The sequence below is a fragment of the Tenrec ecaudatus genome, chromosome 2, assembly GCF_050624435.1.
Source record: "Tenrec ecaudatus isolate mTenEca1 chromosome 2, mTenEca1.hap1, whole genome shotgun sequence".
Taxonomy (NCBI): domain Eukaryota; kingdom Metazoa; phylum Chordata; class Mammalia; order Afrosoricida; family Tenrecidae; genus Tenrec; species Tenrec ecaudatus.
The window spans coordinates 55,706,187-55,727,953 of NC_134531.1; the positions used below are offsets into that span (position 1 = coordinate 55,706,187).

At 44.4% G+C, this 21,767-nt stretch overlaps 1 non-coding gene across 1 annotated transcript; it reads left to right on the plus strand.

Moving 5' to 3' along the window:
* Positions 1-21,069: 21,069 nt before the first annotated feature.
* LOC142442180 (small nucleolar RNA SNORA42/SNORA80 family) lies at positions 21,070-21,201 on the plus strand. The gene has a single exon (XR_012783410.1). It is a non-coding gene; the product is annotated as a small nucleolar RNA SNORA42/SNORA80 family (small nucleolar RNA).
* Positions 21,202-21,767: the final 566 nt, after the last annotated feature.

Sequence of the window (21,767 nt, forward strand, 5' to 3'; positions counted from 1 at the left end):
CCCCTGTTGCCCCTTACTCAATTTTCCATTATTCATCCCCCTGGGAGGGGGTTATAGTTTGATCCTTGTGATTGACTCCCCCTTTCTCCCCCCACTCACCCCTAATCCTCCTGGTATCTCTACTTTCATCGTTGACTGTGAGGGGTTTATTTATCCTGAATTCCCTGTGTTGCGGGCTCTTATCTGTAGCGGTGTGCATGCTCTGTTCTAATCTGATTTGTAAGGTAGAACTGAGGTCATGATAGTGGGAGGAAGGAAGTGCCAAAGAATTAAAAGAAAATTGTGTGTTTCATCAGGGCTATACTGCACCCTGACTGGCTCATCTCTTTCCTGTGACCCCTCTGTGAGGGGATGTCCAATTGTCTACAGGTGGGCATTGGGTCTCCACTCCATGGCCCCACCCCCATTCACATTGGGTATGATTTTGTTCTGGGTCTTAGATGCCTAATACCCGAACCCACCAATACCTTACGATCACACAGGCTGGTGTGTTTCTTCCATGTGGGCTTTGTTGCTTCTCAGCTAGAAGGCCGCTTGTTTATCTTCAAGCCTTGAAGACCCCAGGCGCTATATCTTTTGATAGCCAGGCACCATCAGCTTTCTTCACCACATTTGCTTATGCACCTATTTGTCTTCAGCGATAATGTCGGGAAGGTGAGCATCACAGAAAACCGATTGTCAAGGCCCAATGTTCATCTGCAACCCTAATTCTTAATATATAGATATGAGTACATAGTTCTATTCCTCTCTTGATATGATATATATTTACATATGTACATGCCTGTGTTTAGACCTCTATTAATGTCCTTTGCCTCCTGGTTCTTTCCTCTATTTCATTTTACTTTCTTCTTGTCCCATCATCCCGTTTGGCCTTCGTTCGGGTTTAGTAATTCCTCACTGCTACATTGTCCTTATTAAGCCCCACCAGTCATCCTATGGCCTTCTCTCCATTGATTTTAGTTCACTTGTTCCCTTGTCCCTGGGTTGGTTTGGGGAAATTTCTGTAGAGCTCCGTATTCCGCTGTCATAATAGTGTCCTCACAATAATAAGCTGGAACTTCACTTTTGAGTTGCAGATGACATGCAAAGACTCGTGTCAACTTTGGCTTCATTCAGGAAGGGTAGCTTTGGTCATAAGACAAAGGACTTGTTATTTCTCTCTCTCTCTCTTTAGGAAGAAGAAACTTCCTAAGAATTCTCTTTCTTATTGTTTCTGGCAAAAGCTCAATCAAGCAAAGTGTCTCAGAATTAATGGCTAAGTTTATTGAGGTCTTCGTGTCTTGGTCACTGAGAGGTATGACAGAAGTGTCTATTCTTCCAATGAGTTCATTTACTGTGGGGACACTTGTCGCTGCTTTCCTCCTAGATTTTCGAATAATGCCAGAAACATAGGAGATTCTCACTATTATTTATTGCCTGCCTGACTCTGCCTTTAAGCATTAGATGGGAAAAAATTATAAACCTGGCACCAAAGTGAAATTAAATGAAAAGACACAGAGACAGAGTTTGCATCTAGAAATGAAGGAAATAAATCAGAAGACTTCTTATTCGACCCTAGCTTCCTTCACCCCAGTCTACAAATACCCCCATCAGCAGACTTCCAGCAAACCTTCAGAAGAAACACATTTCTGCTTCAGGACTTCGAGACCTGGTTTTACCTTAGACAATGCCTAGAGTGGTGAAATATGTTTGACTTCAGCACACTGAGACTGAAAAGCAGGTTTCCACAGGAGGACTGCATGCTGCCCCCGTGTCTCTAGCGATCCCGAGGATGTTCCAGCACAGCGCACGAGTACTCATGAACTAATGTCGAGGGGTGGCAGAAATATCCTTCGCTGTCACTGCTATGAAGAGGCCAGCACACCAAGACTACTGGTCACGTTGACCAAACCATGGACGTGCTCAAGAAGTAAGATGATGAGCTTTGTTGCTTAATAAATAGTTTGTACACCAAACCAAACTCAGTGCCTCTGAGTTAGTGCTGACTCTGAATGACCCACGGTGGGTTTCTGAGACGCTAACTGTTGTTTTTTGTACTTTTCACTTGTGAAGTTTATTATAACATGGAAATTTTGTAACGAACACAAAATAGCCATGACATGATGCTAAGCATTAATTTTTTGCATTAAAATTTTTCCATTTATGCAAGAAGTATGAAATGCAAAAAGAGGATATGCCTACTCACCGATAACACTGGATATTCTGTGAAGTTTTAAAATACATATAGACAAAATGTATACAATAGACTGCCAGTTTTTAATTCTGGGAAACCAGAATTTTAAATAATAAATAGAGACTATAACTATTTATGGGAGTAGAAATCTCAGACTTTTTCCCTCAGAGTTGCTGGTTGTTTCAAGTTGCTGACCATGCAGTTCACAGCCCAACACATAGCTACTACACCAAAAGAAAAGAACTTCTCCATAGCTACCTTCCTCTCCTTTGTATAAGGGATAAAATGTTGGCTAAAAGCATTCTCTGAATTGCGCCAGAAGGGCATAAACTGTTAGATAAATGTGATCAAGCTTGTGTTTTATTTTTTAACATCAATGGTTTCTAGGAGGCACCTTTCTAGTTTACAATAGATTGTCTCAGAGTTCCTCAGTCTATGCACAGCAGGCTCAACCTAGCTGAATTCCACAAAACAAAACTAAAGAAAACACCTGCCCCAGAGGGGCCAATTTCACAAGTCCGGCAGCAATAGGATAACGGCACAGATGAGCCCCTGGTTCAGCTGTGACTGCTGGCTCCTGCATTCTCTGAACTGCTTCCTGCTTACCCACTCAGGGAGGTCTGGATGGGCACTAGACCTGGTGTCAGAAGTTTGCAAACTGATTGCCAGGTTTTTCTTCTAAGGGACCCCTGGGTGGGTCTGGACCTCCAACCTTTCAGCCAGCCACCGAGCATTTTAACCACCAGCACCCTGCAGAGACTCCTATCCAAGTTAGGGCTGGCAAACCCTTCGGAGACTGTGCAAGCCCAGCCTCTAGTCCAAGGCAAGTCTGTTTTTCCAGCTCTCCCCTAGCACCTTGGTTCTATTGGGTGTGTGTGTGTAGGCGTGGTGTGTGTGTGTGTGTGTGTTCTGATTTATTTCCCATCCCCTGTTGCTGACATCTAATTGCACCCAAGTCCTGGCAAGTTACAATTTTGTTGCAGCAAGTTCATTTTCAGGGTTCAGGATACTGTAACGCCTCGTTTGTTGTTCAACACCAACAAAGGCACTTTACAGGAAGTGCCAACCTGGAGGTGGATTTACAGCGAAGCGGCCCTTTGTAAGGCAAAGTTTCTGAAGAATAGGACATAATTGGCAAGTCCTCAGAGCCAGAAAGGGATCCAGTAGAGGGACTACTTTAACACGCCTGGAGCAGGAATTCTCCTACGTCATTTCAACTCACAGAAGTCCATTTTATGGACACGGTCCATACTCTCTAGCATGCAATGCCAGGTTCTCGAGCCAAATAATTTCACATTTTGAGAATTATAAAATGCACTCATCAAAAAAAAAAAGTTGTCACACCGTGGGGTCTGTGCTACATGTACTTTATATTTTAAAACCCCAAACAGATCTCTCTTGAGGTTCTGAGCGGGCAAGTGTAACAGAAAAACACCCCATGGAGTCACAGAAGGCCAGCCTCGACAGGAAAACCTAGACGGCCAGGACAGAATACAAGAACAGAGGCAGGGGACACGATTGCCTTCTAGAGGGTGAGAGTCAGGCCTCAGAAATGAAATGTCCAAACCCCTCCTCGCGAAGTGAAACATCCATGCAGAAGAGCAGCCCAGAGAGCCTGAGCGCCAGCAGCCTGCAGGCTGCCAGCTCGTCGCGTGCACAGCAAGCAGAGCCCAGCGAGGACCTGTGTTCTTGGGGACAGCACAGCGGGCGGGGACAGATCTGCTGAATCTGGCCGCGCTTGACCAAGGCGCGACAGAGGGGGTTTCTTCCATTGAGAGCCAGCTGCATAACTTGAGCTCATGCCAGCCAGACTTTCGTCACGAAGAGACACGGAAACAAATGGTTCTGCAGTCAGGAGCTGGCTGGCGTGGAAGGGAATTCACAAGGATCCAAAATCAGGGGATGGGGGAGGCTGGCCGGCCGGAGAAGATGCTCTCTGAGTTTGCGATGATCTTATGGCAGCCATTTGAAGGATCCTGCGTTCATGCAAATCGCTCAAACATCCAAATAGGTTTGTTTAGGCTTCACTTTTTGTTTGAAGGATCAGATTCCTAGAAGGGAGGATCCAAAGAAGGCATATGGCCTCCTCAGACTCAGATGGATTACTTTCAACTGCTAGGGAGCTCCCTGCATAGTCACCCGCAAAGTCACCTGCAAAGGTTTGGTGAACGGTATCCATGTGATACAGAAGAATTAAGAAAAAGAGAAAGAAAGAAAGAAAGAAAGAAAGAAAGAGAGAGAGAGAGAGAGAGAGAGAGAGAGAAAGAAAGAAAGAAAGGGGGGGATGGCAATGGTATAGAAGCAAATTCAGGAGAGCTTATGAGCAGTCAAATAAATGCCTGTGAGAACCAAGTGCCAGAAGGGATTAGCGGCCTTGACCGCTGGGCTGGGACTACTCTAGCTAGGTGTTGAGGTCAGTGGTCTCCCCTCCCTTGTTCTCCTGGCGGCCGGCTGCATTCCCTCCTGTCTGAGTGGAAGCGCGCCCACCCACAGTCCAAGCCTTTGTGTCCCGGGAACGTTTTCCAGGTTCCGTGTCAGGCAAGCCTTGCTCAGCCCTCACTTTCTGTAAACACCTCTTCTCTGGGGACTCGGCTCAGAAAAAAACACCACTGGGAAGCATCTAACCGGAGCCCTGAAGGTTGAGAAGGGAGCAGCTACATGGGATTCTTGGCGCAGCAGAGGAAGACAAACCAGGATGCCCTCAGGAGGAGGTGACAATGACAGCTGGATCTGTGGGGCACTTTTGCTGTGGAGTCCCTCCCCTTTCAAACCGTAGCCCTGGAAATATACCCACACAATCCTAACCCTTCCAGAACCCGTGGCAGCAAAATAGCACCTGCTAACTTCACAACTACCCTCCCCCCGCCCCCGCCCCCACCCCCACCAGACCTTAAATCCTGCCCTGGCAGGAGGGAGGTGTGGAAAGGGACTGTCAGCCTTCAGCCCCAGGCAACAAAGGCAGTTGGCAGGCACACATTCCTGGATGCTCTCTTTCCTTGGAGAAGGAGGAGCTCAAGGATTGAATTACCTGGGTTGACGCTAGCGCAACCTGTGCCAAAGGCCACCTCTGCTGAATTGACGCAGGCAGAGCTGCCCGTCCTTCCTGCCTGGTGGGTACTGAGAAGTGCAAGGGGACAAGAGGTTCCTCACCAGCTCCTGCCACCAGCACTCTCACTTCAATCTCTCCACGTGAGCTTAGGGCTACGCCGGGGACAATATGGGCAGGGAGCTGGCTCAGTAAACGTGTCTGAAAGAGGAGAAAAACTCACTGGGCCACATGAGAGTGATGAGGAATGGTCTTTGCTGCTGGCAACACAGAGAAGGACAGGCAGAGCAGGAGGCCTATCCCCATCACCGTCGGAGGCACAGAGGACCACGGTGCTCCAGACCTCTCCCATGCAGACAATCCTCAACTGTGAACGGAAGGCTCTCTCTGCAGGGAGAGGCCCTGGCCGGTGCAAACAGCATGCTGCACTGCTAACCCACAGACTGGCAGTTTGAGCCCATCCATCAGAGGCCCCTTGAAAGAAAAGCTTAGCAATTGACTTCATAAAAGTCTGCCATTGAAACCCTGTGATATTGGAGGTCTATCCTGACACAAATGGGGTCACCAGGAGTCAGAGTTGGCTCAGTGGCACTGGTATCTCCATAGTGAAGGGAAGGGAGCTGTTGGGAAGTTAAGTTTGGGGCTATTGAGTCATGCCCAACCCAGCGCGACCCTGTGCAAGGGACTAGACTGTCTGCCTAAAATGTCCTTTGCCGCAGTCTTTATGACAGGCGACTTCTAGCTCTTTGACCCGTGGGGCTACCGGTACGTTCCATGCCAATCCTGTCGTCAGCAACTGGGGACATAACCTTTCTGCCACCAGGGTCCTAGGAAGCTGGATTAGTAACTCCTTTTTCAAATGTCTCATGTGGTTTTCATGTGTGCCCTCTGCCTGATTCCTCCACAGTCAGCAATTGATCACCGGAATGCAAGCATATTTTCTAGGTGGTAGACAATGTTTCCCAAATATTGATTAGTTCACTCCTCCTACCCAACTGAACCTTTACACACACAGCACATTCGTATTAACTTTGTTTCTGGATCTCTCAACTCAGACCTGATAGGGGGACGGGACGAGAAGAGTTCCATCAGTCAGAACTCAGAATTGTATTTCAGAGCCTACGGCTTTGTCTGGTTTTTGCGCTCTCTGTGATGGGGCAGGCAGGTGCTCCCCCTCCCCACCTGGGGTCGATGAGATATATGACGGTATCCACAGGCACTTGTTGTCAAAACAGAACTCTAGAGTCTCACAACGTGCACTGAGGGACTTTGTTGTTGCTGTTAGGTGCCATTGTGTCAGTCCCTGCCCACAGCAGCCCGATGCACAGCAGAAAGAAACACTGCCCGGTCCTGTGTCACAATTGTTCCTATGCCGGAACCCAGTGATCCAGCCACTGAGTCAATCCATCTCCTTGAGGGCTACTTTTCACTGATTCTCTAATGGGTGATTGATCGCTTCTTCAATCATTTCTTTCTGACCTGATATGTATTAGAGAGAAATGCAGGAAGGGGTGATGGGCTGTGAATTTGCGGGCGCCTTGGTGATCCTGTGGGCCAGGCATTGGCTGCTAAACACAAACCCAAGAGCTTCTCCCTAGGGGAAAGAGGGGGCTACCTATTCACCTTCAGATTTATAGTCTGGAAACCAAGGAGAGGCTTCTTAAGTGTTGGCGTCAACTCCTTGGTGGTGGGGTTGGGTTTTAGGTGGAGACATAGCATATCCCTGACTACATGAGTTTTTATGAATTCTCATCTTTAAATATGAAATCCCTCTCATGCATGTATCCAAATATATATGAAGTAAAAGAAGCTCAGGCTTAAGAGAGATTTGTCAGACACATCACTTTCTCTGAACAAATTTCTCTCCATTGGCTGATAGACTGACCCAGTTCAAACAAACGAGCCCTGTTGTCATCTAGTCATCTTGACTCATAGAAGCACCTTGTTACATGAAATGAAGTGGCTCCATTGAGTTTTCTTGACTATCATCTTTAATGAAACAGAGCGCCAGGCCTTTCTTCTGTGGTACTCTGGATGGGTTTGAGCTACCACACTTTAGGTTAAGTTGGTAGTCAAGGCAATCACTTGGGCCACCCAGATTTTAGCCAAGTTTCAAGAATTCCCATATGCCAAGACTCACTCTGGCATTTTATTACCCTTCTTTGGAAGAGTAGCTATTCATTTGCCTGTTTTCCTTGTAAGGCATTATTTCCCTGAAGACTAGGCGCATATCTTGTTTCTTTCCCCCCCACCCCCTGGTATCTAAGATAGTGTCAGGTCCCTGGTAGACATGCAGACACTTGAGATAAATGTCCACCAGGCAACCAGTGAGTGACAGGGCAAGGGTTCTCATCCAGGTCTGCCTCGTTCAAACCCCTGTCACATTCTCACAACAACAAAACAAAACTCCAAGTTGATCAGTGAAGCTTGATTGAAAATGGCTTTTGAGATTAGCCGATCCCATTTCATTCTAGATAGCTCCCAACCAGGAGATTCTCAAGGAATACTTCTTGACAGATTTCATGTATCTAATTTGGCCATTTCCCCAAACGGTTGATAACTGGGAATGAAATATTCAGATAGAAATCAGGCTCAGTGGAAAGAACAGGAGTTTTTAGTAAACACGAGAGTGAACATTCCCTGTGTTAAACCACAGGCTGGCTTTTCACCTCGAATGCAGGGGAAATGCTCCAACATTAATTTTATTTCAAAGAAGTAGATTGAGTGAAAACGTAAGTGCTCTCCACATGAAAAAGGCTAGTTTGCCCTACAATAAAGTCGACAATGCAAATAGAGTCCTGGTGGCATTTCTCCTCACAGCATCAGTCATTCGAGAGCACAAACCTTTGGAGAATAAGGACTTTGAAAAACTAGTTAAAATACCCTTAAGTCCTGCGGGAAGAGGTTGAAAGCACAAAACTGGAGAAGGGTATTAAGGTGAAGTCTCACAGACGGAGCCCACAACCCAGCCTGATACCAACTCCCTTTCCAAGCCTTGGTTACCCTTCTGCTAGCTCAGACAATGAAAAAAAGAAAAAAGCAGAAAACAATGGTTTGCTTTATCAACCCCCCCTGGTATGTCCCAGATCAGAATGTAACCAATTTAGATAAGAGAGGGTCACTTCAACCATTGGGCACAGTAGGCACCTGAACCAGGGTCCAAAACATTTATTTTTTAAATAAGAAAAAAAGGTGTCTAATTTATATTTTTCTACATTAATGAAATTGTAAAGTTATAAAAGAAGGGACCAAGAGGCAAAAGAGCTGTCTTGTCATTTGCCAATGACTCACAGTGACCCCATGTGACCAAGCGGAACTGCCCCCAAGGTTGTAATATTTAGGGAAAGGTATTGCCAGGTCTTCTTCCAACACAGCTGTGGAGTGAATTCAAACTACTCACCTCTTGGTTAGTAGCCACACACTTAACAGTTGGGCCACCAGGTCTCCTTCATAAAGTACCTCAACCCAACACTCGACTTCCTATCACCAGCTGAGGCCAACTAATAGCCACTCCATCTGGCAGGGTAGAAGGAGCCCTGTGTGTTTGCTAGGGCTCTAACCGGTGTGGCCCTGAATGGGTCTTTCTGTCACTGAATTCATCCCAATCTTTAGGGTTGTCATTGGCTGATTTTCAGAAATATATTACCAGACTTGTTTATTTCCAATCCACCCGAGTCTGTAAATTCCGCTAAAACTTGTTCAATAGTGTAGCAACGCACACAAGTCTCCACTGACAGGGGTGGTGGCCATATGTACGTTTGACCTGGCCAGGAATTGAACCTGATTCCCACAAGGAAGGTGAGAATTCTACCACGGAACCCCAGTGCCCCCTTATGTTCTTTGTGTACTGATTGCTTCACAATGCATTCTATTCTTTTGAATGAACCACCGCGACCAGTTGCTCTCAGGTTGTTTGTAAGCCCTGAGGTCCCATGCACAGCAGAGTCTAACTGTTCCACAGGGTTTTCAGGGCCATAACCATTTGCAAGTGGATCATCAGGCCCTTATGAGGTGTCTCTGGTGGGTTGAACTGCCAAACTTTTGGTCAGTGTGACATTAATAGTCTTTGAAATCCTGGGAAAATGGTATGGGTATTATGGCAATGACATAATCTCCTGTCCACTTGAGCGGAGGCGTGGAGTCTAGCCTGTCAATCGGGTCATAGCCAATGAGGCCTCTGTGTGGGCATGCCTTCTCCAGAGGATTCTGGGAACTCCTGTCTTCCTCCTTGGAGGCAGGAAGCACACTCTCTTTGCTGACAAGCCATATGAAGCCGTACTGTTGACAGCCAGAGCCCTGGAGCTGGAGGAGCCACGTGGAAAGCTGAGCCAGCACTGAGATGCTTCCACAAGACTTTCCATCCTCTGCCTTGTGATCTGCCTGCTCTCGGCATCACTGCATGTGCTGCCTGAATCTGTAGGAGAATTTATGGACTAGTACTGGACATATGGGCTAACAGCCGATTTAGGAGATAATAACGAACTTATGGACTTGATTTGGACTGAGCTATGGTGTTTTCTAAATATACAATTAGTCTTGGATAGAAAGTTCTGTCCTAAACATACATGCGTATCCCAGGATATGTTTCTTTAGTCAACCAGTCTACCATGACCAGGTATGTTCCTTAAATTGTTGTTCTCCAACCATAAAAGCCAATCCCTTAAAATGATAAAAATTAATGACATGGGATATGACTAGATGGAGCCCTGGCAGTGCAGTGCTCACCCATTGGACTGCGGTTCTCAAGGTCCACAGTTGTAAACCAGCAGCTGTTCCATGGGCGAAGGGGGAGCTCTCTACTCCTGTGACTAGTCACCATGCCAGAAACCTACAGGGGCAGTTCTCTCCTGTCCTGGGGGGGGGGGGGGGGGGTCACTAAGAGTCGGCATCAACGCGATGCCCGTGAGTTTGAGTCATGGAGAGAAGGAAGCGAAAGAAAGCGCTCTCCCTCCTAAGAAAGCTGTGCTCGTATCTCTCTCCCATCTTTTATCTGCAGGCAGCAGCTTGGAAATAATCTTGACTTCCCAGGAATGAAGGAAAAGATAAGCCACTAGAGCACGGAGCCTCAACCAAAACACTATTTGGAAATGGTTTCTTTTCCTTTCAATGATTCCTGAGTCCAGGAGGGTGCTTTTGTATGCGTTCACACCAAACTCCTGAGTTATTTCTGAAATAATGAACTGAACAGAGGGAGGACCCCATCACAGGCTGGTACCAAACAAGGCACCAGCCTGGTTAGTTTCCGCAGTGCGGCCTAAAGCTTCAAACTGGTTCACAGGAGCGTCCTGTCTGCATGTTGGCCGAGCCGGTCTCTGAGTCCCTCCCTGCTCTGCCTGTGAGTTACTTCCATGCTCATTCTCTGCTCCTCCATTAATAAAAGTGAAACCTAGTCATTGCTCAATTGATGCTGACTCTTATCATGCCACGTGGGCTCCAGAGGGTTGTTAAGCTGTGACCTTTCGAAAGCAGATTGCTGGAAGCTTCTGAAGCCCTCTGTGTGGGTTCAAAGTACCAATCTGCGGGTAGAGCTTAACTGTTGGTGCCACTCAGCTCTCATCTACTGGCTGGTAACCCGCTGGAGGTGGACTTTGCAATGCTTAACTCGCAGTGCCACCAAGGAGCCTCCATCTATTAATAGCATGGCATGTTTTTCTCTTCCTCTAAGTTTCTTATGCAGCAGACTTGGGGGGGGGGGATAAGTCAGGTATCTTTAATTTGGGAGCCTGTACAACATGACTCCTCCTACAAAGTGAGACAAGCTGGAATGGCTGAGATGAGTTTTAGCATCACCCGTGAATGGGATTTATCCAAAACGTTCTGTCTCTTGCTTATGGGGAGAGAAGGGGTAGTGTGTGCGCAATCCAGACTCCGCTATTTGTAACAGATGGTGTCAGAGAGTTTTAGGATTTTTTAGTACTGCCCATGTGGAATCTTATCAAATATATATACATATGTCAGAATTTAGTATCTGGCACATATAATGATGATTAGCAAACCAGGGCTCGATAATGTTATATAACAATAAAACTATAAAACAACCTTGAGTTAATTTTTAACTTTTAACTTTTCATGCAGCCAATGTACAAACACTTTGTACACTTTGGTTTCCTTCTGATTTTAGTTAGGATTAATGTTTCACTTCTCTGAAAGGAGGAAGCCCCGAGCGGCACCAACAATCATGCACTCAACCTCTAATGTAAAGGCTGGTGGTTGGAATCCACCCAGAGGCACCGCTGAGGAAAGGCCTGGTGATCTCCGTCTGAGAGATGACATCCTTTGGAAGCCCTCTGCAGCACAGTCCCACTCAGAGACACCCGGGGCCCCTGTGAGTGAGACTCCGCTCCTTGGCACCCATGTCATCGATAGAGAGGATCTTCCTCTGCAAATAGAGCAGTGTTGTTTCTTTCCTAGCGCCATGTAAGCTAGACAACTGGGCTACTACAGTTGTGGTTTCTTCATGATACAACAAGTTGAATATTAAAACAGTTAGGACTGAATTCTGCCTGTAATCAGATTTTTACATTTGATGATTATAGTGCATATTTGTATGCTTATCTAGTATATCTTCTTATTTATTTGAATAAATAATAGAAAAGTTAACATTTTCCTGTAATGAAACACTCTTCCTACTGGTTCATGAGAATTGGACAGGACTGACTCCATGCACAGAGCCCTGGTCAGCTCAATGGCTGACTAAGTCCAATCATTTCAAGTCAGTCTTGAATCTTGGGATGGAACCATGGGGAAATGCAATAATCCTTCTTTATGCCCCCTCTCTTTGCTGCCTTTGTATTTGATCAACAACAGGGGACTCCAGCTATTTTGTAGCATTTGGGTGAATTTGTTCATTCAAAACAATGCCACTGTGCACCTACGACATGCCAGAGAGTCTAAGTGTTGAGGATTCAGAAGGGAAAAGAACAGACACATTTTTTGCTTTCACACATTTGGCAACCGAGTGTCAGTTCCCGTCTCAGAAACTTACAGGGCTCCCTTTGAGTTAGCATTGACTGGATGGCAGCGAGAGCCCGAGCCAGGTAGGAGGAAAAATAGGGCTTTCTACTCTGCTCCCATACAGAGTTAGAGTCTTGGAACCCACAGGGGCAGTTGAACCCTGTCCAATAGGGCTGCTCTGACTCAGAGTTGACTCAATGGCAGTGCATTAGAGTTGTGGTTTTTTGCTTTGTTTAAAAGTGCGAAATGGATAATCAATTAACAAACAGAGTAAGTATGTTGGAGAGTCACATATACTACAGAGAACAAGAAGAGAGGAAAATGGATAGAATCCCCCAGGCTGGGTGATGGGTTTGGTTTTGTTGGGTTTTAAATACATGACCAGAGAAGGACTCCTGAGGAAAGTGAGAGTAGGGCTATAAGACATGAAGAAAGTGATAGTCCGATTGAGAAAGAAACGCATCAGTAGGAAGAGACTATAGGCAGGGCCACTTCAGCAGTGTGTTTGACAAATGCTACTCACAAGAATTTACCTAGTAACACAAGCGGACATCCCACTGATGCCCCTACCAGAACCTTTGGCCCTTAGCGATGGGATTTGTTTTGTTTCGCTGGGGAAAAAGATTGCAAGTGAAGGATGGCTTTCGGCTCCCTGAATCATTATTATGTCCAGAGCACACTCTTGGGTGTATAGGCTGTGATGGGAATTGCTGACTAATTTTATAAGGCACCTGGAGCTCCTCAGGGCAAAGGCACTATGTCAACACCCACATTAAACAAATAGCAGTAATTGGCCAAATCCTCTGGTGGTGTAAGGCAAATAAAATATGTTCCCTCTTGGAAGTTCATGACGTCTGCCAGGTTTACTCCTTGGCAACCTAGAAGAAGCAAGCACGAGGCAAACCTTCTGTAGAAAAGCACTTTTGCTCCCATTGTGTGTGGCCTACAAACAACCTCTGTGGAGTATGAACTATTAAGGAGCAAATTAACCTCTCGCACGTGTGCGTGTGTATGTGTGTTGTTTCATCTCATAAATAACCATTTCAGATATTATTCTTTATTATTTCCCAGGCAATTTGACGGATTCGTCAGAAATAAGAGCAGGGTGATATTCATTAGATCATGCGAGCAGAACCATTGCCCCTATGTTCGCGCGGCTTAGCAAAAATGACTTTTTCAGGCACTAATAAGTTTCAACTCTGGTATGCTTCTCAAGATGAATTTTGATTGTGGAAAAAAAAAAAGGACTTGCCAAAAATAAGAATGGTATGTAGGGTGACAAATGGCGAACGAAACACTAAAATGTGTGTAACATTACTTACACAATGACTTCCTCAGAGTCTTGGAGGGGAACATACTCAAGTTCATTGCAACCTGCTACTTGCCCCACCCAACCACATACACTGAAACATGCATTTCTAAAATAAAAGGAAAATAGGATAATTATTTAATACCTACCAAGGTGAAGATTTTAAATAAAAGGAGATAGCTCAGGATAAGCCTAGTTTTATTCATTTTCTTCCAAAGTTTAATGAGGGGGTGGGGTGGGGGACACAACAAAAAGCCATTAACCAAAGTCCCAAGGTTATTGACCATCATTGCTTTTAAGATGACGATGCATGGGAGCAGAAAGAGACCTTAGATTTAATCTAGGATGACTTCTTTATTTCACAGACGAAGAGACAAAGTATCAGAGAGGTCACTTAGCTAAAAAATAAAAATCAACTGCAATATCATAATTGCCTATGGTTATCAGTTTTCAATAACTGCCCACATATTTTCCTATGAATTACTATATAAATAATATATTTTTAAATGTGTTCTCAATTGATATATTTTGCTACTATGTATTTTTCTTGAACGCAAGTATATTTACCGTGTCAAAAATTATTCTCATGCACCAGTACATCCTATGGATTTACCTTGATAAAATAATAACTAATTCTCAATTGGCTTGTTTTCAATTTTAAACTATAATACATAATGATGTAGCTAAACATTTTCATGTATCCTAATTACTTCCTTAGGATAAATTCTTAAGACTTCAATGAATAGTTCATGGAGTACTTTTTTAAAAGGCTTTTGGTACTTTTTATTGAACTGCCTTCTTGATAGACTATTCAAGTTTTCATTCTTGCTCGAGTAAGAATGCCCTGGCATGAATCAATAGCTGGCACTATTGTTGTTGTTGTTGTTGTTGTTTTAATATGTAACAATTTGACAGGAGAAACACTGGGGCTTATTGTTGTTTCATTTGTGTTTCTTTAAAGTTGGTCTGTTAGTCAAGTCCATGAGAAATGATATTTCCTTTCTTATGAATTGTTAGTGTTGAGTTTTCTATTTTTTTATTTCAAAGAGTTTTTTTTAAAACATTCGTTAATGATAATTGAATTTACAAAATTAGTAAATGTGTTAATATGCAATATACAAGGTACTTATATACTTAAGTATGAGATAGTAAGATGTGTCTATTTTTTTGTTATCTTTTATTTAAGATTCAATGATTTCTTCATTAAAGAACAACTTCAACCTTATTATTTTTTGTTCATAGATATAGTATGTTTTTCTCCCTTGGAATTTTGTTCCATGTCGACAGTGTTTTATGATTTCCATTGATTATTACAGTTTTATATTTTTTAAAAGCTAATGGCATCTTTATATATATGTTCTATTTGACTACCTTACTGTATCTTCACATTATGTCTGATGTGTTTTTCAATGGGTTCCTTTGGCCATCCATGTAAATCCTCAAACAGTTATATAGTCACTCTACATTTTCTGCATTATCTTTGAAATAATTTTATCATTTAGACCTTTCCAAGATGTTTTCACCAACATATCACAATATTACACGACCATCACTGGGAAAGCCATGGAGGCAGTTCTGACACACAGGGACATCACATAGGATTTTTGAGGCTATCTGTCTTTATAGGGGCAGATAGCCTCAACTTTCTCCCATGGAGCTAGTTGATGGGTTTGAACTGCAGCTCTTACAGTGCTTACCCAACAGCACCACCAGGGCTCCTTATTTTCTGGTAGTACAATTAAATTGACTAATATAAATGACTCACACTTTAAAAATTCTGTTTGAATATTGAGATATAAACTAGATTAATCTGCTATTATTGTGCTTGCACCATTTTTAAAAATGATGAATCATTTTTAAATTGTGAACTCTTTTAACCTCTGAATATCGTAGATTTTGCAAGCAGACTCATTATGATCCATGTGTGCATTTTTAGACTCTACCTTATTTGACCTTATAGCAAGAATCTTAACAAAATGAAGAATTTAATTTGGTAATGTTGTATTTCGGGTGTTCTTTGCAGCTATCGAAGGTTGACTTTGCTATTAAAGTCAGGTCTAATTCATAGGCTGAATTACAGTGATAACTTTGCTTAAGTGAAAACTCAGAAAATTTAAATGATAATATCTATTTCTTAAAAGTTTGGAAACACCCTCTCGGAAATTCTATGGGAGGACATTTTTTAAGCCACTGTCCTAATAGTTTTTTCAACAGGCATTGTTTTCTCTAGGTTACATACTGCAGTTTGTATTAATTTTGAAATTTATGTTTTTATTTAAATTAAAAGGCATTTTAAAAACAAAACATTTTGGTAAATATTATTCTGATTAATATAATTTTCTCTTTTACACATATATGTGTATAAAGGCAAACACATAGACATACACCTGAGGACACTCCAAAAGATTCATGAAATAAATGTATTAAGAGGGTTTCCAATAATTTTTTGAAGATCCTTTGTTTATACGGAGTCCTGGTGGCCCACATGGCTAAGCGCTCAATTGAAAACCAAAAGGCGGATGGTTCAAACCCAACTAATGGTTCCATGGGAAGAAAGACCTAATGATCTAACATCATAAAGATTGTAGCCAAGAAAAGTCTATGGGACACTGTTGCAGGGACCTTAATGAGTCAAAAATACCCTGCATAACCACAATAATATATATACACACACTGTGTGTATCTACACACACACACATGTATCCCAAGCCCCACTATCATAAGTCCATTCCTACTAATAGCAGCCTTGGAGAGGGTTTCCAAGGCTGTTACTCTTTATGGGAGCAGATAGCTTCTGAATGTGGGTTTGTATCACCAACCTTGGTGCATACATAGACATACATGAGTGCTTTATGAGTTGGAACACCAGCTGCTCCATGGAGAAGGAGGAGGCTTTCTACTCTTATAAAGGGTTACCTTCTTAGAAACCATAGCAGCAGCTCTACCCTTTCCTAGAAGGTCTCTGTGAGTCACAATTGCCTGGAGGGCAATGCATTTGGTATATATGGCTATACAAATGGTGTGTGTGTGTGTGTGTGTGTGTGTGTGTGTGTCCTAGGTTCTTCCCCCTGCACCTCCTCCCATGACCTTCTAACTATTTGGCCAACTGTTAGGTTATAACTGCAGTCTCATTCTTTCTCACCCCAGGAAACGGAACAAAAATTTGGGAGGTGAGGAAAAAAAGCATCCCCTCTCACGTCTTCCCCCTCCCCAAGAGAAACACTCTGATCTTAGAAGCGGTGTCTCCATGCCAACAGTGCTAACCTCTGCAGTGGCTTTCCTAATCACCAGGGATTCGTTTTCTACTTTCAGCCTTGAAAGAGTGAGCGGCCTCAAAATCCAGCTGCTGATTGATTTCAGAGGTGTTTCATGAATTCAAAGACAGCAGTCAGATCTCTAACAGAAACACGTTTCAACTGTTTCTTCCTTGTCCCCCAGGCTGGCTCTGGATGTTCGGAGTTCTTTAGAATAAATTTCTGAAGGAACATGCATTCCCTGTGTCCTCCCCCATTCTATTACACTCTGGGCCACATTTAAATGAATGCTTGGTGCGACTCTTTCAAATAGTAATTTTAAATAATTTTATGCCATCGGCAGGAAAAGATGAACAGATCAGAATAAAGTATACTTAAGACTTCAGGAGCCAACACAGCCCACTATTGTTTAAAAATAAAAGGCAAGCTTTATAAAGGGAAACCTGGAAGAACCAAAGTTTCCAGACTAATGAAGCCCTCCCTCCAGCAGAATCTCCTGGAACGCTCTGTCAGTTAGCAAGTTTTAATGAATCTAGGTGAGAATGGAATATAACAATGATCACGGACTTATCATATGCCTTCCATATGCCAGGGGTTAGCTTTATCCTCCCATGACACCCTGGAGGAGGGACAGAGCTGACAGAGCGGCACGTAAGGGAACACTGTCTATATGCCAACGACTGTGTCATAGCGACCATCTCAAGCCATGTCCACAGACACCCTGCTGATAGAGTGATTACTGCATCATTGTACCACTCTGGACATGAGTGAGGGACTCTCCGACCCCAAGGCCACAGAGCGCCAACGTGACAATTAACCAGGTCAATGTCAATCTTTTTGGATGTCCCTACTCTTTCCAGTTTGTCTCAACTGGATTCTCCTATGCAGGTCTACTCTCTTCCGCTCGCCTCCAGGACATCATGCCAGGCATTGTTCTAATTGCTTACACACGCCACCTTCGTGTCATTCCAGAACAACATACCATTATTGATTCCCCCCATATTTTATAAAGACCACACAACTGGTCAATGATGAAGCCGTAATTTGTACCCAGGCTTGTTTTTCATGTTTTAATAGTATTTAATTTTCTTTCTTTTTTAAAAAGCCAATCAGGCGTGCCTTTTATTACCATAGGCTGTGGCAGTTGGCAGAGTGAAGATTTCAGAAACCATGGATGGATGAAAACGCCATACGTGGGGAGTTTCTTTGAGCAGAGAGAGCGCTGAGGAGAAGGGGCCTCAGAACCAGATGAAAATTCAAAAACAGAACTCACTAACATCCACTAACTCTAGAGCTGATCCCAACCGTAGCAAGCCCGTAGGACAGGGAAGAACCGCCCTGATGGGTTTCTGCGACTGTAACTCTTTTCAGGGAGTAGAAAGCTTCATCTTTCTCCTACAGAAAGCCTGGTGATTTCAAACTCCTAACCTTCCACACCTGGTTCCCTGTGAACGTGACCCAAAGGTGGCATGGCCTGCAGGAGATCCCCCACGGCCTCCAGGCTCTTAATGCCCTTGGGTGCATCTAGGCCCCTCTCACTGCCAGTGAGGTGGCCATTCATCTAGAATTCCTACAGCTCTGGTACAGGGCTGATAGTTCCGATTTCTTTTTTTGCTCTATTTGTCACAAGGACCATCCCCATGAGTTTGCTATTCTTCTCTCCAGTGGCGTCGGTGCCACTTACACTGAGGTAGTGCGCTCTCAGGTTTCCAGTACTAGGCGGATCCCCACCTTGGCCAGCTACTTGTCTGCATCCTCAAGACAGTGAGGCTGCTAAGCTAAGCCAGGTTCTGAAGTTTAGTAATTCTGTTTCCCCCCCCCCCCCCCGGAGGGATGGGGTATCGAGCTTGGTTAGTGTCAATGCCTTAGAACTGCCCGGATGAAGAAATAGCTTTTAGAAACAGCCACCTACACACAGAAACAGACGGAAGACCTTGAGGAATAACATCCATGAGGAAAATCTAAAGGAACACCAATAAACCAGCATCTGGAAGAAGTCGCTATTTCTCAGTCACGGAAGGACGGGGCTTTCTTTTCTGCTGTCTCTCCTTTGAACCTCCACGGAGGAAGGAATGAGCAACGTTGAAACGGGCAGGAGCTCTGTCCAAGAAACCAATGTAGGCATCGAAGTCAGAAGTAGGCATCGCTTTCCCAAGCGAGTTAGTCATGCCTGACTACAAAGACATTTGGATCCTGTTTCTATGTTCAACATGTAAATTTGGAATGAGAAGTAAAAATAGGGGGATGAAAACAAAGGATAAATATACATCTGCATAAAAATGTTTCTATTCTAAACTCCTAAGAAGCTCTTTCATGTTGTTCTGTAAGCAGTAGGCAGCAGAGCACAGCTGTCCCAAGGCTATTGCACTTGTGTGGGGGAGAGCAGAGAGCTGTAAGAAGGCAAGGCTCAGAGCCCAAAGGAAAACATATTTGTTGGGGAGTACAGGAAAAAAAGAAGGAAGGAAAACTCTGTTTCCCCACCAAGAAGGCTAACTCGTTTCTTCAGGACTGTCTTACTCCTTGTCCCTCATCTCCTACTTGCTGGAAAACAAAGATGTGCGGCCTCTGTAGACTGTGTCTAGTCTCCCCGTGTTTCCATTCAACGCTTTGGACACTCATGCAGAATGAGGCCGTGGTACCATTTTCCCTTTACCCGTTTACGTCTGCTTCCCCTGTCGTGCCAACCCCGGAAACCGCACGGCCTATATCAAGGGGCACGATGATGGAGGTCCTTGACCTTGTTTCCAGCTAGTAGATTTTTTCTTTTGTTTTATTTCAGAATAGTTTCATGTATATTTCTACTATTAGCAAAAAAGAAACAGTTGACCACTAGTCATTCAAAAATATGAAATAGACTTTTATATAAGGTCTATGAAAACCAACCTACAAATATGGAGCACATTTCAACATACAGTGACACTGTTTAAAGTTTCTGAGCCAGTGAATTTTCACAGGAACAGGCAGCCTCAGCTTTATCCTGGGGAACAGTTGGTGGGTTTGAACTGCCAACCTTACAGTCAGTAAGGTCAGTCAGTTCAATGTGCCACCAGATATCCTGTATTATAAATAGTAAATCAAAAGTCAGTTTGGATGCATAGCAACTCTATTGGTCAGAGTAGAAAATTCCCCTGTGGCGAGACTGAATCTTTAAGTTAGTGAAGTCTTGTTTTTCCTCAACAGAGACTTTCAGTTCCTATTCCCTTTCATTCTCTCTCTACATTTTAGCAAACTCTATGTCTCCTCACTCAGTGCTTCACATTAACCAGCATATCAACTCAATGACAAGGATACATTCAGTATCCAAATCTTAGAGCAAGACAATGGAGATGTGCAGAAACTAACTAGCATCTGGCCACATGCACATCCTTGCTATTTCTACTTCGCTCTGAAGCAGAGTTTTGTAACGACATTAGCTGTTACGTCCCTCCTTTCAGAGCTTTGGAGAAATCTCTGAAGATCTCTATAAGAGAACACTTTGCAGGGGTCGGTGGTGCAAGGAACTGTTGTCTTCTTTCAGAAACGGATGCGGCTTTCTTCTTGGAGATCATTTCTCTTTTCCTGATAAGCGTGACTCCAATTAGCTGGGGGACAGGTGTCTGGGCTCCCTCCATGGGGGAGAGGTGTCTGGGCTCCCTCCATGGGGGAGAGGTGTCTGGGCTCCCTCCATGGGGGAGAGGTGTCTGGGCTCCCTCCATGGGGAAAAGGTGTCTGAGCTCCCTCCATGGGGGAGAGGTGTCTGGGCTCCCTCCATGGGGGAGAGGTGTCTGGGCTCCCTCCATGGGGGAGAGGTGTCTGGGCTCCCTCCATGGGGGAGAGGTGTCTGGGCTCCCTCCATGGGGGAGAGGTGTCTGGGCTCCCTCCATGGGGGAGAGGTGTCTGAGCTCCCTCCATGGGGAAAAGGTGTCTGAGCTCCCTCCATGGGGGAGAGGTGTCAGGGCTCCCTCCATGGGGGAGAGGTGTCTGGGCTCCCTCCATGGGGGACAGGTGTCTGGGCTCCCTCCATGGGGGAGAGGTGTCTGGGCTCCCTCCATACTCAGCACTGGAGTGTCTGGCTTTTCCTTCAACTAGTTTTTCCTTTGAACATTTGTGACTAAGACAACTCACCAAGCTTGATTGCTTCTGTACTTTTGGCTATGTACCCAGCTTCCTGGTTTTCTTAAGTCAGCATAAAGGACAAGGATAAATAAAAGAAGCAAAGGAGGAGAAGGAGGAAAAGAGGAAGGAAAGAAGGAAGGAAAGGAAGCAAACACAAAAGACAAACCCATCAAATAGAGTTTCCATTTCTAGTTCTTAAATGATCGGAAGTTTGGTTTCTAACCCGTAAGATGTTAGTGCATGGGTTTGCATTTGTGGCAGGTCCGAGCCCATGGGCCTCTCCCAGTGTCCCATGCCAAAGCAAACTGTCACCCTGAACCGTTGCCTAGCTTTACCCGGTGGGCAAGGCACTGAAGCGGGTTGCACAGTGAGAAAAAAAATAAATAAATAGGGAAAAGAAAGTCTTAATAAAAAAAGATGTTAATGAACTACAATTTGAAAGCACAGTCTCTGAAATCCTTTCTATACAGGCTGGTGAAACCGTCAAAGGGATAATAGTCGAATGCTGAAATAAGCAGACTTCTTTGCACACAGAGAAGCCAGGCCCAGTGCTCTGTGTTCACTCCCACTCAAGGTTCCTCAAGAATAACAACTCATCAACCACAGGGCTTTCCCCTGCATTTAGTCTAACCCTACACACTTCTCTGAAATCAAATGCCTTACGGGTATGCGCTATACTTCTATCCAGGCAGTACCTCAGAGAGTCCAATTCAAACTTATGCTACTCCAAGTAGCATTGCAGAACTATTAAAAATACAAAACAGTTGTTCCATATGGTTTCAATTTCTCTTCCCGTTTTCTACACTCTGAGTTGGGGGATTTCCCCGCCCCCCCCCCAATGATATCTGTCACATGTAAGGATACTTTTTCCAAGTGGTCTTGTGGGTATTTTGAGCTCGATCATCTTCACATGTCAACCACTGCCACCTTTGCTGA